At 38.7% G+C, this 15,454-nt stretch overlaps 1 long non-coding RNA gene across 1 annotated transcript in view; it reads left to right on the top strand.

Annotated features, from left to right (window-relative positions):
* LOC142013537 (uncharacterized) overlaps window positions 1-15,454 on the top strand; it is a 148,633-nt gene that overhangs the window by 79,910 nt on the left and 53,269 nt on the right. The gene's annotated exons all lie outside the window — the stretch shown is intronic.

The raw sequence follows: 15,454 nt of genomic DNA, 5'->3' as shown, positions 1-15,454 counted from the left end.
TTATTTTTAATTGTTTTAAATCAAACTATATAAAAAATACTACTTTTAGCCCATGTATGTGATATCAGAACCAGGCCCTTTAGCTTTGATATTGTTTCTAATTTCATGCTGCAATATTCAGAGACCCCAAGTTGGGTTATAGAGAAATTTTAACCCTGAACTCCAGAATTCCTGTGAGTTTAGACTAAACTGTAATACTGTTGGAGAAATTTATGATCGCACATCAATATTATTATAATTAACAAAGGGGAAGAAAGCAAAGAAAGGGAGAAGAAATCGTGACCTCCAGTTACGGAAGTTGTTAGCAGTCAAATCAGACTAATAATTTCAACAGTTTATTTGTCCATTTTGCACTTTAATTTTTACAGCAATTGTAGGAAAACAACTGAACCCAGTGAGCCAATAGCAAAATTTTAACTTCACATTATCAAAGCAGTAAAATATAATAGAGGCGTCTTAGCAATTGTTGCAGTGTAAAGAAATGTGTGTTTGTGACTTTCACAGTTTAATTCCTGATGTACCTGATGTGCAGCAAACATTTACCTTGTCAAATTAATAAAACTAGTTCTTAACTTGCCTTTAACTGAAATGCTCTGAACTGCCGTAAGATTCAGAACAAAACAGAATATATTGCAGGAAGTTGGACATAACAGAAATATCATCAGAATACTGTAATGCACAACACACTAAAACAGACAGATTGAGGAACATGCAAGAAGAAATTTTGAGAAGTTCCAGGGATACTCATGTATCATGACAGGGTTTGAGGGAGAACACACAATGTGTGAAGACAAGAGATTTGGGGCTTAATTGTGTTTCAAGGCTAATCATTCAGGTTGTGAAGTTGTTTGATATGGCAGTGGGAGATGCAGGCAACTCTGTGACTTGGCCAGGATAAAAGTGCTCTTGTGCCTCCTTTCCAAAGGTGCAGAGATCTCTGCTTACTATGGAAGGCCATCCCTTCTTGTTGGTGCATTTTGCAGATTAGGATCAGGGCCATTTTCATACATGTTCTAGCCAAAGTCTTTCAAAGGTACCCCGTTTTGAAGAACATTCCTCTTTTTTGTTTCCAGATTACCGACATTCTGCACCCACTTGCTACCTTCCACATCCAGGGCTGAAAGATGGTTATTTCTAATAGAGAGGTTATAAAAAGAGCCCTTTACACTGAAAGAAGAAACCCTTCTGCAGTTTGTTTCCTTCATGAATATTTTGTTTCTGTTCAGCCAATTAGGAAATTTTTGCATCTTTCTATCCCACATTTGGCCTTTGTCAGGTGGAGAGGGTTTACCTCTTCCCTCTTCTACCTCTGACCTCCATACTAGCACCAGTGGTGAAAATATTGCCTGGGTAAGTCCTTGTGTTAATGGAGCACATAAAATTTGTCCCCTTGGTAGGTATGAGGTATGCCTTACGACAACACCTAGTTCAAAACAGGTCTAATGGCAATGCAAGCATCCCATAACATTTTAGATTTAGCCCTGCATAGTTGAATGGCCTCTTTATATTGCAGGCAAGAGCTACACTGTTGAAATTTCAGCAAACTATGAAAAACTGCATTTGTAATATGCTGTGAAGTCGTGCACTTGAGTGCTTAATTAAAAGAAGCTTGGTTTTTTTGGCTGCCTATTATGTGTTACATTACGTTGTTTCTATTGATGGTTGTCTAAGAATAAAAGCTTGATGTGTACCTAATCCAAGTAATGTAGACATTGTAACCTGGCTATATGACACTATACAATGGCTTATATGATATCTCTGCTGGCTCTTAGTTCCTTCACAATTTAAGCTTTCCTTAAAAGGGTTAAAAAACAATCTCCTAGCCCTCTGTTTATGAAAGAGTTTATGGAACTCTTACTGAGTCTGACAGTAGAAATAACGTGCCAGATTCTGATTTCGCTTACACTGGTAAATCTAATCTGATTACAGGTAGTTAGTGTTCTTTGCCAAAGTGGAATTTTCCAGCAAAAAAACAGTTAATCAAAACTAATGCTTATAGCAAGATCTTTCTCATTTCAACTAAGTTTCATCAGAAAATGTTTTTCACCTCTAGGCTGTTGGAGTCATAGTCTTATTTGAAAGGGGAGCGGCCTGGTCGGGGAGAAGGCAAGGAAGGGTCAAACATCAGAATAGTCTAGGATACTCGTCTGGGATGTAGAACACCAAAGTTTAAGTTTTTGGTTTGAATCAGTCTTGATTATGAAAAAACAACAAGAAGTCCTGTGGCACCTTATAGACTAACAGACAAAGTGGGTTTTTGCCCACAAAAGTGTAAGTTCCAAAAATATCTGTAAGGTACCACAAGACTTCTTGTTGTTTTTGCAGATACAAACTAACATACCTACCCATGTGATTCTTGGTTATGAGCCTCCCAGGTAAACCAGTTTCTCATTCTTGTCTGTGGTTGCTGTTACACTCTGTATAGCTAAGTAAATATTCTTTGGACCAGGGAGACTAATGTTATAGCTCACTGGTTAAGACATTCACTTGAGGAACTGGAGTTTAATTCCTGGTGTGAATGAGGAAAAGCAGGTTATTGAACCTGAGTGTTTCACATCACCACTGAGTGTGCTGACTGAAAGCTTATGGCTATTCTGGGGTCTCGATCTCTAGCTTTTTACAAAAAACTTCAAAAAGAAAAGTCTTTTGATTTTCATCCTCATGTGGAAGTGAGAGAATTTTTGAAATCCCAAAATTTTAAGGAATGGAAAAAAAAGGTTTCCCTGTGAAAGGTCTGGGACTCACACCTTAGCAATCAGTGAGTGCAATCAATCTAAAGAAATGTGTGAGTGAGATTGGAATCAGGCCCAAGAGATCTAACCAAGGTGAAAATGACCTATTCATCTCAATAGTGTGTAATTGCTAAAGTTTAATGATGATAATCATGAGGATGCTTGGTGGTAAATGTTGAAGTATAATCCAATATGTCGTTCATTTAATGGGTTTCTGAGATGCTATGGTGGAATGTCACAGACAGGGAGCTGACTGTCTGCTGCAGGAAGATATAATCATTAGACCAGTGATTGTAAGCCATTATGGCTGAATGGATATAACTGCCTAAACAATGAAGCAGCAATTATAATGTCTTGGCTAGCTGGCTGAGGAAAATCAGACTGAGGCAGAAAGGAAAATTGTACTTCACATCCCAGTAACAAAAGGCCTTTGAATAATGTAGTGATGGGGTTTAAGACACACAAAAAGGAGTGTGGGGATTTCCTGAGAGAACCTATTTTCATGAAATAATTGTCTTCTGGCACAGCACTACAGCGACACAGCTGTACTGGTGCAGCTGCATCACTGTAGTTCTTTAGTGATAATACTCGGACACTCATGAGAGAGGTTTTCCCATCAATGTAGTTTAAATCATGTCCTTGAAAAGAATTAGCTATGTTGGAAGGAAGCTCTCCTGCTTACATAGCTTTGTCTATATTGGGCTAAGCAGGTCTAACTACATTGCTGAGGGAAGTAGAACTTTCACTCTGCTGAGCAACTTTCTGATATTGGTCTGTAGTGCAGACCTGACTTGGGGAAAAATAAAACTGATTGTGAAAGACTCTAATAGTTTGGGAGCAGGCTGGGTCCCAAGAGTTCCTTGGCTTCCTAAAATAATGTGAATTTGGGTCTTCTTTCCCCCCATAACTCAAAAGTGAAACCAGTCTAATTTAGCCTGTTGGGAATCATAAGATTAGACTGAACATGTGTGGAGACTGTTTTGGAATTGTATCTGAAGCTTTGTTGTTACTTGTTGAATAAAGAACTTAAATTTATGGCGGTTTCGTGTCAGTTTTACTGACCTCAGCTGCCAAACCCTAGTTGTCAGGATAATAGGTGGTTGAAAATCATGGGGTGCTGTATCCAGATCCTGGTGTAAGATTGAAAGAGATTCCACCCCAAGACCTTAAAGGGCATAAGATATAAAAAAGGAGGTAATATACACAGCAACTAGAAAAGAGACAGGAGGGCAGCATGACCCTAGGCATCCCTGTTTCCACACTCTATTTTTACTACTTTAATGATATTTATACAAATAGGTTTTGTGAGTTATCATTGAAAATTAACACACTGGTCAATAATTGTGAAATGTATGACAATCCTGTATACATTGTAACATATGTCCTCTGATATTATGTTTTTAAGTTTTTTTTTAAATGGTATATTACAAATTGATCAGTGATTTCAAAAGAAACCCGTCAAAATTTACAAAGGGGGTTGGGGAGTCAGCATGTCTGTGTGAAGAGAATGACAATTTCTGTACAAATGGCATCAGCAGTTCCTACCGGAACATTTCCAACATGGTGTTTTCTACTGCTCTTTTGCAACGGGACACTTTAATCAAGATGGATTCAGTTCTGCAGAGGAGATAAAAAATTGAAATCTGGGGGATTAGTTTGACCCGTGAAACAAAGGCCTACTCTGAGGTGTAAGAATACAGAGATACTTCAGGTGATCCTTCATCAGAAGAGACAAGGAGAATCAGAGACTGGGTTCTGTGAAGACCCTGCTAAAAACTAGTCAGCTGTATGAGGAAAAGGCAAAATGGTGAGGAAATTATTTTGAATAAAGACTGTAGCTTGTGAAGTTATGTTTTGGCTATTGGAAAGCATTTTACTTTGGTTTGTATGTAACCCTTTCTACCTTTATTCCTTCTACTTGCTATCCGTTATGTCCTTCAGTTAACACACTTGTTTCATTTTCCTGATTAAAACAATGAAGAACTGTTTTGGAAGGAAAGAGTGTGTTTACCCACATACATTAATAAATAATGTATTGATTCTTTAACAGAACAGTGAGCTTTATCTTCTGTGTCTGTACAATAACAGGGGCTCTATGCTCCAAAGAAACATTACTGGGAGATTGTGGGCTGGAGTAAGCTGTTACCCTCTGTGCAAGGTTATGATTGGTTGAGTGTTGGAGTTTGCTGACGAGGAAGACAGATGTGCCCAAGAGCGGAGAGACAGTCTAATGTCTAGCAAAATTTGCTTTTGATGAGGTCAAGAGGTAACAGTGATTTGAAGCTCTGGCTGTCCTAAGTACCATGTACGCTTTGTAAGTCTGCCTGTAGTTATTAACCCTTTTATCTATTTCTTTGATGGCCATTTTAGGGGATAGACATGATGGGACTTTCTTTGACTAGAAAACTAGGTCATATTAGAGCATAACCTGTACAAATCATATTAATGAACAAGAGGACATATACAACTTTGCATTTGATGTAGATGTGTAACTAGAGCTTAACATCCTATCAGCCAAACATATCATATTAGTCAGCCTTTCCACAGGTGTGCAAGGGGTCTTTTTTTTCCAGCACTCCCTTAATCCACACTAGAATGGCAGTTCTTATTAGAGCAAGAGATTTGTGTGTTAGAGTAAATATTCAAATTTGACATTAATACGTAGTATGAACAGAGATATCAATTACCTCAAGCACTACAAGGACTGTTTCTCCTCCTTTGATTCTTGAAATTATCTCAGATGGAACAATTAACATCCCCCCACCTCTCACTCCCTTCCTTCAATCCTATTTGATTTGTCAGTTTGTATTGCCTTTTTTTTTTTTTTGGTCCTCTGTACTTATAAATGTCAGTCTGTATTGGAAATGAAATTGATCTGATGAAACAGGTCTGTCCCATGAAAGCTCATCACTAAATAAATCATTTTGTTAGTCTTTAAAGTGCTACATTTCTGCTCCTTTGTTTTGTTCACCCACTTTAAACAAATGTCATTCCCTTGACTTAAAATGAGTTGCTCCAGATTTACGAGTGAGAAAACTGAAATATTTTTGCTTCATCAACTATTTTTGAGATATAGCTGTGTTAGCATGTATTTTTGCTTCATGCTCATTCTATGAAATGAGTAGAGATGGGGTGAAAGACCAGGAACCCCAAGCCAAACTCCAAGGTTTAAAACAGATGTAGGTTTAAAACAGTTCAGTATAACTTTTTTAAAGAAAAGTCTTAGCTGTGCTGTTTGGCTTGGCTTGGAAATGCAGCTAGCTACATCATAATATCACAGAGAGGTTATTCTCATGCTTTTCCCTGCAAGCTGGAAGCAGAAAATGCTGAAAATCTCCCAGGGTTTTGAGCTAAGTTTTTTAGATCAAAGATCTCTGAAACTATATAACTTGTTGAGGTTCAGAAATAACGTGAAAGACCACTAAAAAGTTTTAAAACTTTTTTTACATCCCTGAGTACTCAGTGCTCCACTCTTGATAACCACTATCTTTTCTGATTCAGTTTTGGTCCATATTTTGGTCTCAATATCTAGCTTTATCTGTGCAATGTTTGTGTCTCATTTAGAACTCAGAACTGAATGAATTACTTGAGTATCTTTCACCAATCTCTGACAACATTTGCACTCACTTTTTCTTTGCTCAGGAAGGGACAATAATAAACATGGGTTGAGTAATATTTCTCAGGAAGTAGTAAAATAAGGATAATTCTGTCTTCTGTTGGTTGACTGGGAGATGCTATTGATATATTGCTGTGATGATCTATTTGTTTATTAATAAGGCTGTGGAATTGAGAAAAATGCTATAAATCTGCAGGTCTAATTAAATTAGCTAATCCACATGAGGATGCTTTCAGTGTTTGTCATACTATAATATTGTGTTTGCCAATATCATTCAGATCACATAACCTTCTGAGAGCAATTGTGCCTATTAAAATGCCATCTATAAATCAAACTGTTTACCCAAGTTAATCAGATGTTAGTGCAATACACCACAAGGAAACACCCAATTAATTTAAAAATAGATAGAATGCAACATACCTAAACCTCTCTTCTGCTCCGTGTAATTCATGGGATTCTTTCCAGTATGGGCATACAATTTGATAACCTGTGAAAAAATAATCCTGCCAAAGCAACGGCAGGGTCAAAGGACAAATTGTTACTTTTTTTTTTTAAGCTTTTACTGCAGTTGGCTAATGTGTACATGTTTTATCAACAGATTGCCTCTGGAATTAATACATTAATACATTGCCAGGCTTGTGCATGAATATTATTACCAAGTAGCGTGGATATTGTGAACCAAATTCTGCCGTCTCTTCCAGCCACACAACTCCATTGGACTCAGAAAAGTTTTATGAATGTAATTGACAGTAGAATCTCACTATGTTAGAGGAGATTGAATATTATCTATTAGTGAGTTTCTTTGAAAAAAATGACCTTGTCAATAGCTTTTACATCTTCTTCTGTTTGTGAACTAATTGTGAAATTTGCAAATGTAGGAGTTACAAATGTAAGCAATGTGCCAGCAGGAGCTCAATACTGCTGAAGGATTTTGTAGAAGTGTCCTTTAGAGATCATTGACATGAAAATGTGAAGGTGTACATATATAATGCCTTGTAAACAAAGCCTGATGGGAGCAGGTAAGGCAATGAGTTTTTGTCTATGGTAAACAACATGTTGTAAAGTCGCAATTTATGCTATCATCCACCGTAAGAATTATGGAGTCTCACCACTGCTTGAAGTTGTTGTAGGGATACAGGGCAGTCATCACTGCTGTTTAAGATATGTATTGCACAGGGCTTCCTCCATCTAAGCATTGTGAGGTGAAAAAGTGGGGAGGGATAGTGGCTGAACCAGCTGGCTAGAAGCCTTTTGGCTATACAGCTGTAAGACAGTTTTGATTAGTTCTTCCCCCACCTCCACACTGTTCAAAGGTAGATCTAAAGATGGGTCTATAGTCATTCTAAAAGAATCCACCTTGGTGGATACTGAGATGCTATGGTGCAGCCCAGAGCGGAATGCCGCTATGAGCTGAAATCACGGGGTTTTGCTGTAGGCAAGACAGCGGATGGGCAGTCAGTGAGAGAAGTGGCTGGCAGGTGTGGCTGGCACAAGAAGAAGCAGCAGGCAGCTGGCAGACATGACCAGCAGATGGCCGGCAGGAGTGACTGGCGGGCAGCTGGCAGATGAAACAGCAGGCAGCCAGAAGGCATCACCAGTGGGTGACCGGTAGGAGAAGCAGTGGGTGTCCAGTGGGAGTGACCGATGGGTATCCAGTGGGGCAGGTGGCAGGGGCAAGCAGAATGCTGGAACAACACAAATGTGTCATTGACTCATGTTCAATGAGGGAATGCATCAGGGTGATGTGTCAGGGGCTGCATGAACTGAACAGAGTTGTAAGTAGAGCATTTGAAGAGGGCTACGGAGAAAGTTTGGGTGTGTGGATTGGCTCTTTAAAGTATTGGACTGGTGAGCCTGAGAAGCAAATGACACTGCTCAATTCATTTGAGCTGGGACAATTACTTGAGGGTTGGTTATGAACTCTGGGTATGATATTTTCCCAAGCTATGCCAATTGACTTTTCTGCCTCTTTCATTAAAAGTTGCTTTACTATACTCCGACTCTGTGCTTGTCAGTGGGGAAGCATTGCCTCTCCAAGGTGTCCATAGGTGTATGAATTTCCCAGGCTACCGGGTGGGAGCTTGAGCCAGTTCTATGTTTAGATAGATAAAAAGGGACTCCTAGATGTTGAACCCAGCCTGGTTGCTGCTGAGTTCTTTTGGCAGAAGGGTTACACTAACAAGTATGTGTGAACTTTATGTGCAAATGTTCTCCTTTTATCCCTAGATCTCAAGTAATTCCTGATAGTATTTGTGGGGTATTGACTGACTTTTTCTGGTATTAGGATAATTAATGTAACTATCAAATATGCCATTAACTTTTAGAAAAATCTAAAATTTGCTTGTCTAGTATATTTAAATATTTAGACTAATCATAAGACTTGAATGTAGGATTTATCAGACTCATACATGAGTAAGGAGGACACATCCAAGGAAAAGTCAATGGCCTATATACTCCTAAATTCTTTAGTGCTTTTGAAAACTCTACTCTTATTGCTTGCATGTTGATGAAAAGTGAATATGGTTGACATCAACTTTTGATTTTGAATTCAAATTAATATTCACAGGTTTAAAAATTTCACTATTTGTTAGTTCAAACAATTCAATGCTTGCCTTTTTATAAATGACCATTTTAGAGATGTTTCAGGATACAGTTATCCTTACATTATCATAAACAAGGAACACATGTACGGGGGAATTAAAGGTAAGTCAAAATCCTGTAAAAAAGCATTTTCTTTTCCCATATTGAGTTTTTGATGAGGTTTGGCATTTGGATGTACATTTTACATTTGGATCAGGGCCATATTGTTCAATATCTTTATTAATGACCTGGATAGGGGAAAGGATTGCACACTCAGCAAATTTGTGGATGACACTAAGCTAGGGGTATAGGTAGATACATTGGAGGGTAGGGATAGGATCCAGAGTGGCCCAGATAAATTGGAGGATTGGGCCAAAAGTTATCAGCTGAGGTTCAACAAGTGTTCTGCACTTGCGATGGAAGAATCTCAATTATTGTTACAGGCTGGGGACCTACTGGCTAAGTGACACTGCAGCAGAGAAGAATATGGGGATTACAGTGGATGAGAGGCTGGGTATGAGTCAAGAATGTGCCCTTGTAGCCAAGATGACTAATGGCATATAGGGGTACATTAGGAGAAGCATTTCCAGCACCTCCAGAGAAGTTATTATTCCCCCCATTCAGAACTGGAGAAGCCACATCTGGAGTATTGCATCCAGTTCTGGGTCCCCAGTATAGAAAGGATGTGGATGCACTGGAGTGGATCCAGCGGAGGGCAACAAAAATGATTAGGGGGCTGGAGCACATGACCTACAAGGAGAAGCTGAGGGATTTGGGCTTATTTAGTTTTCAGAAGAGGAGGGACAATTTGAAAGTTGGGGACCCCAAACCCGTGGCCGAGTCTGCTCAGGTTCCCACTTCTCCTCCGGGTCGCAGCCCACCTTCTGCTTCCTAGACTAAGGCATACCATCCCATGTCCCCCAGCCAGCTATGGATGCTCCCCCACCCTGTCCCAAACCACAGCATAAATAGTTCTTATTCACACATTTTTTGCACATGTTCATCTGTTAGGAAGTGATGATTCATTTCTTAACAACCCCCATGTCCCATTTTATCGGAGAGGGGCTGTGGAGGGGTGAATGGGCAAAGGGAGGGGCGACTGGGCAAAGGGAGGGGACTTGGTGGGGATGAGGTGGGGCAATGGGTCTGACAGCCCTGCTAGGGGTGCTGCAGAATGGGGAAAGGGTTATTGGGGTCCCTGGGAGAATTGCTCTCACAGGGCCTCTCAGATGTGTACCCCATCTTGGTGGGCCTGGCGAATGGGGGCTGCACCCAGCTCTTCATAGGCATGGCCAGCAGACAGCACTGCCCCTGCCCCAGTGGGAACAAGGCCTGGGAGCAAGAAGGTGCAGACTCAAGACCTTTGCCTCTGCCGTTTTAGATAAATCATGAAAGTATGTTTATACCCTCCTTTACTGTGTTAAAATACTTACTTACCCTGGATGTAGTAACCTTCTCTGTCCGTATTAGTTTCAGATTTGAAAACAAGGACTTCCACACAGTGGTGACCACTGCTGTTGATCACCACTTTCAAGTGTTGTCTATGTATTGAGTATTTCAAATGAAGCCATTGGCTCCTTTGAATTATGATTTTTTTATTGCTGTCTCTGTAGCATGGCTTGTTTTTCCTTTGAGAACTGCCTAAACTGAAAAAAACTGATTTATTCGCAATTGCAGTTTGCCTTATTTCCTGGAAGCAGATTAATTTGTATTATGAATGGAAAATGTGGCAACCTTCTGTGTTTGCAAAACATATAGTTCCTCAGTTTTGGTGGCTACATTTCAATTAGCTATTGTGAGTCTGCATATAACTCATGCTAAATGTTTTCATATTGCTGCTGAATGTTTATTTAGACCATCTTTGGTGCCACTACAGTCTGGAGTTGTTTTGTTTTCATAGGTGATGGTGGTAGAAAGGTCACTGTAAATTTAGGGAAAGTAAATGTTCCTTGAACAAAATTGTCTTTACTTAGCTTGAGCCATCGGTAAGAAGATCAATGTGAATTACATGAGTATATACTGTGTTATTGATAGGAATAAGGGGATTTCAAAGTTGCTGGGGTCCTTTAGGAAAGGACCCCCATCTGGATGAGCTGCGTGGCTGTGAGACACGTCAATCTCAAAGTGCCGCTGCTGACGGCATTCTAATGAGGCACTGCATATGTATTTCAGCACTTCATTAGTAAACTTCGAAATGGCCATTTGCATGATCATTTTGAAGTTTTGGGCTAGTGTAGACATAGCCTTTGACTTTAGAGGAGTGACTCTTGCTATTCACCAATGTTGGTGAGTGGACAAACAAGTTCATGGCACGTAGAACACATTTGGTCTGCAGATATGCCAATCTTATCTAGTTTAGTTAGAATGATTGTAAAACTACAACCCCAAAACACATTTCTGAGACCATTTCTCCTTGTTGCCCTCTGATCCTTTTGGCCTCCAATCCAGTGAGAGTTCTATCTCTCTGTCCCACTTATCTAGACAGTCTTTAACAGATATAGCCTCTGTGTGACAGAAATCATTTTCCTATTGGGTAAGCTGTTTAAGCTTAAATCAGCACTTCAACAATGTAATGCTTGCTCAGGTGAACCATCTGCTTAGAACTTTAATAGCTTCTATTGTCCATACATTGATTATTTTTCAAAGAACTTTGAAAATCTCATCTTCTAATTCTGAACATACTGGCCAGTTTCAGCATTCAAAACCTAGCATTTCCTTTGATTGCACATAGATATTAGTCTGTAATGTGAAGACAATAGGATGATTGTTTGCATATCAGTAGCCTTTGCCTTGAGGTGTTAGGCCAAGTCAAACTCAGCTACACCTATACTACAGCGATTTGATGACAGAAATTACTGTTGGAAGAGATCTTCTGGTAAAACTTCTGTTAACAGATAACATCCATACAGAAAAGTGGACTGAAAGAGCAATTCACTCTGTCGACAGAGCTGCCATACTGCCTGGCTGCTCTCTCAACAGAATGGCCAACTGGAAGCTCAGCAACCAGTGCTGCCAGTGAATCTGAAGTCCTGTCTGTCGACAGAGGACACTCCATGGCTTTTTTGTCAACAAATTATCAAAAAAGGCATTATTCCTCATTGCAGAAAGGCAGAATGCTGTTGGTGGAAGTGCCAAGTTTTGTCAACAGGCTGTTGACAAAATGCATTTTGTGTGTGAAAACAGCAAGAAGTCCTGTGGCACCTGATAGACTAACAGATGAAGCACGTCTTTGCCCATGAAAGGTTATGCTCCAAAAAATCTGTTAGTCTATCAGTTGCCACAGGACTTCTTGTTGTTTTTGTGGATACAGACTAACATGGCTACCCCTCTGATTTTGTGCGTAGACGCTAAAAGCATCTGTCTGCAGAAGTTACTGTTGGAAGAGTTGTCCTGACAAAACTTCTGTTGACAGGTTGCATCTACACATAAAAGCATATCAATCTTTTGATCCTCTCTGTTGACAAAAGGGCTTCCCAGAGTGTCCACGCAGCTTTTTACTTGACAGTTTGTTGACAAAATGCATTTTGCGTGTAGACGTTCTGAGTTTTGTGTACAAAATACCGGTTTTGTATACAAAACACTCTGGTATAGATGTAGCCTTTGAGTTTTGTTGACAAAACACTCTCGTATAGATCTAGCCTCAGTCTGTTCTTGAAGCAATTAGATTTACTTTCTCATCAACTTTATCAAATATGAATTAACCACATAAGGATTTAAGAATATTCTAGCCCTCGGAAACACAGAGACGACAGATGTAAATTATGTGTTTGCTTACATGGATTATGTTGCTCTTTGTAAATCTTTGCATAATCATCTTTATCCTCATATTAATCAGCAACCACATTAATCCCATCACATTCCTTCCTTTTTTCTCTTTGTAATTTTTGCTTGTGGGTGGGATATTTTTCTTTGGTATTTAAAATGCATGGATCTGTTTGTGCTGCTTAGTGCTAGAAATCATGTGCAGAGTTAAGCAGGCTTCCTTAAATATGACAATAAATTAGTATTATTCCTGACTGCAATGTGTTGGCATTTCTATTCTTGCTCTCTTTGACCAAAGATTTCTAGTAGCATAAAGTCGTCCCATACTGCATGCTGATTAAATGAAATGAATAGAAGTGTCACCTATGATTTACAATAAAATTGCTTGTTCATTTTGATTTGTGAATCAAGTTCACACCCACTTCAGGTCTTCAGTGATTAAACACCATGAGTTGTACTGGACTGTAATTTTCCATCTACTTTTTCAGGGGAAAAGATTCTTCATCAGAAAACAACAACAACAAAACAAAACAAAAAAGGAATTTTGAAGTGTTTTAAATTTACAGCTGAAACTGCTATTATTTTTGGCTAAAAATGAAAAATATTTAGGTTTCAGTGTTTCAATTTTATGATAAATTATTCAAATTTGAACAGGAAATAAAAACACATTGTCCAACCACCTCTACTTATTAGTGCTTTTGAAGTTATTGCATTTGGTTTTGTTTTCTTATTTTTTCAACTATAGAATTCTTCCCGGAAACCATCTGTCCATTAGTGTACATTTATTTAGTTTTGTCTCTGATTCCTTCTTGATAACAAGTATCTGCATCTAAAAACATTAAGACAATGATTTCCTAAGTTATTTCTCCTTACTTTTTCTGAGCTTATTGCAATGTTAAATTCTCTACTTGTGGGGTAGGAGAAAATATGTGGTATCGAATAATTAATTGCTTTATTCTCTTCTATATTCCCATTAATTCCTTTTACTGCTATCCACATAGACATGAAGCATGAGCAATGTCAACATTTTTAATTTTGACATTCCAAGGTCATTCACAGCTTCAGTTCTTTTGAGTTTTTGATGGTTGAAATGCTGGGTCTGGCCAATTCCATTTATTTCAGATTTAAGAGCATTAACTAATCTAGCTCCTCAAGCCACTTTTGCTTGGTGGTTTTCTGTTTAAGATACACTGGGCTCCTGTATGTGAGCTTCTAAGGTAAGATTTTCTGCTCTTTCTGAAGAGATGTTGCCTATCCAACAAAGAGTTCATTTTAATGTGTCTATTTTATTATTTGCATTTGATCAAAATCAAGACATTGGGAAACAGTGCCTAATGTTTTCAACACGCTCAAGTACAATATCACACTGTGATAATGTTACATGGTAATATATAGTATAATACCATTTTGAAGTAGAAGATGAATGGCAGTGTTCTAACACTGAGAAGGTAAATTAAAAGGCATAGGACTTAGAAGAAACCACAATCGCAGTAAAAACTTCTTCCTTCCGTTCTAAAAATCCAGAGGAGGTCAGTAAGATTGTCGTGATGGGAATATAATGCTGCTTCAGTAGAATGGGGGAGTAGTCGTTTAAAAATATTGTCTCTTTCCCATAAAAATTACTACCCTGACCCAAAACAATTAACCAAGCCGTTCGCTAATACACTGCTTTTACATAGCTAAAGTTATACAAAGCTAAAACCTGCTCTTAAAAGATGTTGAGGTAATGCTATTTAGGATTATTAATCTGGCAGTCTTTCAGGCTTACACTTTCTGCCAAGCATTTTATCTTGTTGACCAAGTTGCAACACACAAGGAAGACCACAAAAGATCTTAAAACTGTAATGGCAGAACATGAACTTATGTTCACAATGATTGTAATAAAATATTTATGTGGTACTATTTTCTGTTCCCATTACCATTTTTGTCATAAGAGTGGAGCGGTGGAATTCTAATGCTTTATACATTTGGTCAATTATATGGGAGAGTGCTATATGGCTTTGACCTTTTCAGTGTTCTGTGATTTGATTGGGTTCTCACTGCAATTCTCCCTTACTTAAAGTCCACTAACCTGTAGGGAAGCAGTGGAATGGTTAGCCAATTAAAGTATAAAATATTGAAAAGGGCAAAATAATACAAGATACTTTCATACTTGGAGTATATGAGATGCTTTAAAGATGTTGTAGCAATCTGATAAATGTTGAGAATACGGCAAGAAACAATATTAAACTACATTTTCTTCCAACCTATAAAGCAATCAGATTTTTTTGTGGAATTTTCATTACTTTAATATGCGGGGACACCCTGTGAACATCGGGCTTCCAAAACTGGGGGATGCACTTTAGAGGTAAATAAAATGTCCCTATGTGTTTTGAAGTCTTGTCCCCAGCGAAGTCGATGACAAGATTCTCACTGACTGCAGAGGAGACAGAATTTTACTCCTGATCTCTAAGCAGAGACCATTCCTATCAGTTGCCATCATTTCTGCTTTGGAAAGAGATTTATGGAGCATGAAATATTATCTGAATGGGAAATAGGTAACCTAGCAAAGTTTTGCAGCCAATCAAAAAGTTCTCATATTTCAGGTGGAGTTATTAACTGCTGCCTCAGGATCAAATTCTTCCAAGGCTTACAAACTAGAGATGCCCTCTTTGAAGTCTGTAGAGTTGCCTGAGTTATATCAGAACAGAGTTTAACATTACAAATTCTAAGTCGATCAGCTTTGTAGTAGTAGGCTGGTTTACAACTAATAACTGATGTCCAT

Source organism: Carettochelys insculpta, chromosome 5 (assembly GCF_033958435.1).
Source record: "Carettochelys insculpta isolate YL-2023 chromosome 5, ASM3395843v1, whole genome shotgun sequence".
NCBI lineage: Eukaryota > Metazoa > Chordata > Testudines > Carettochelyidae > Carettochelys > Carettochelys insculpta.
The sequence above is the reverse complement of the archived record's forward strand: the minus strand, read 5'-3'. Positions and strand labels throughout refer to the sequence as shown.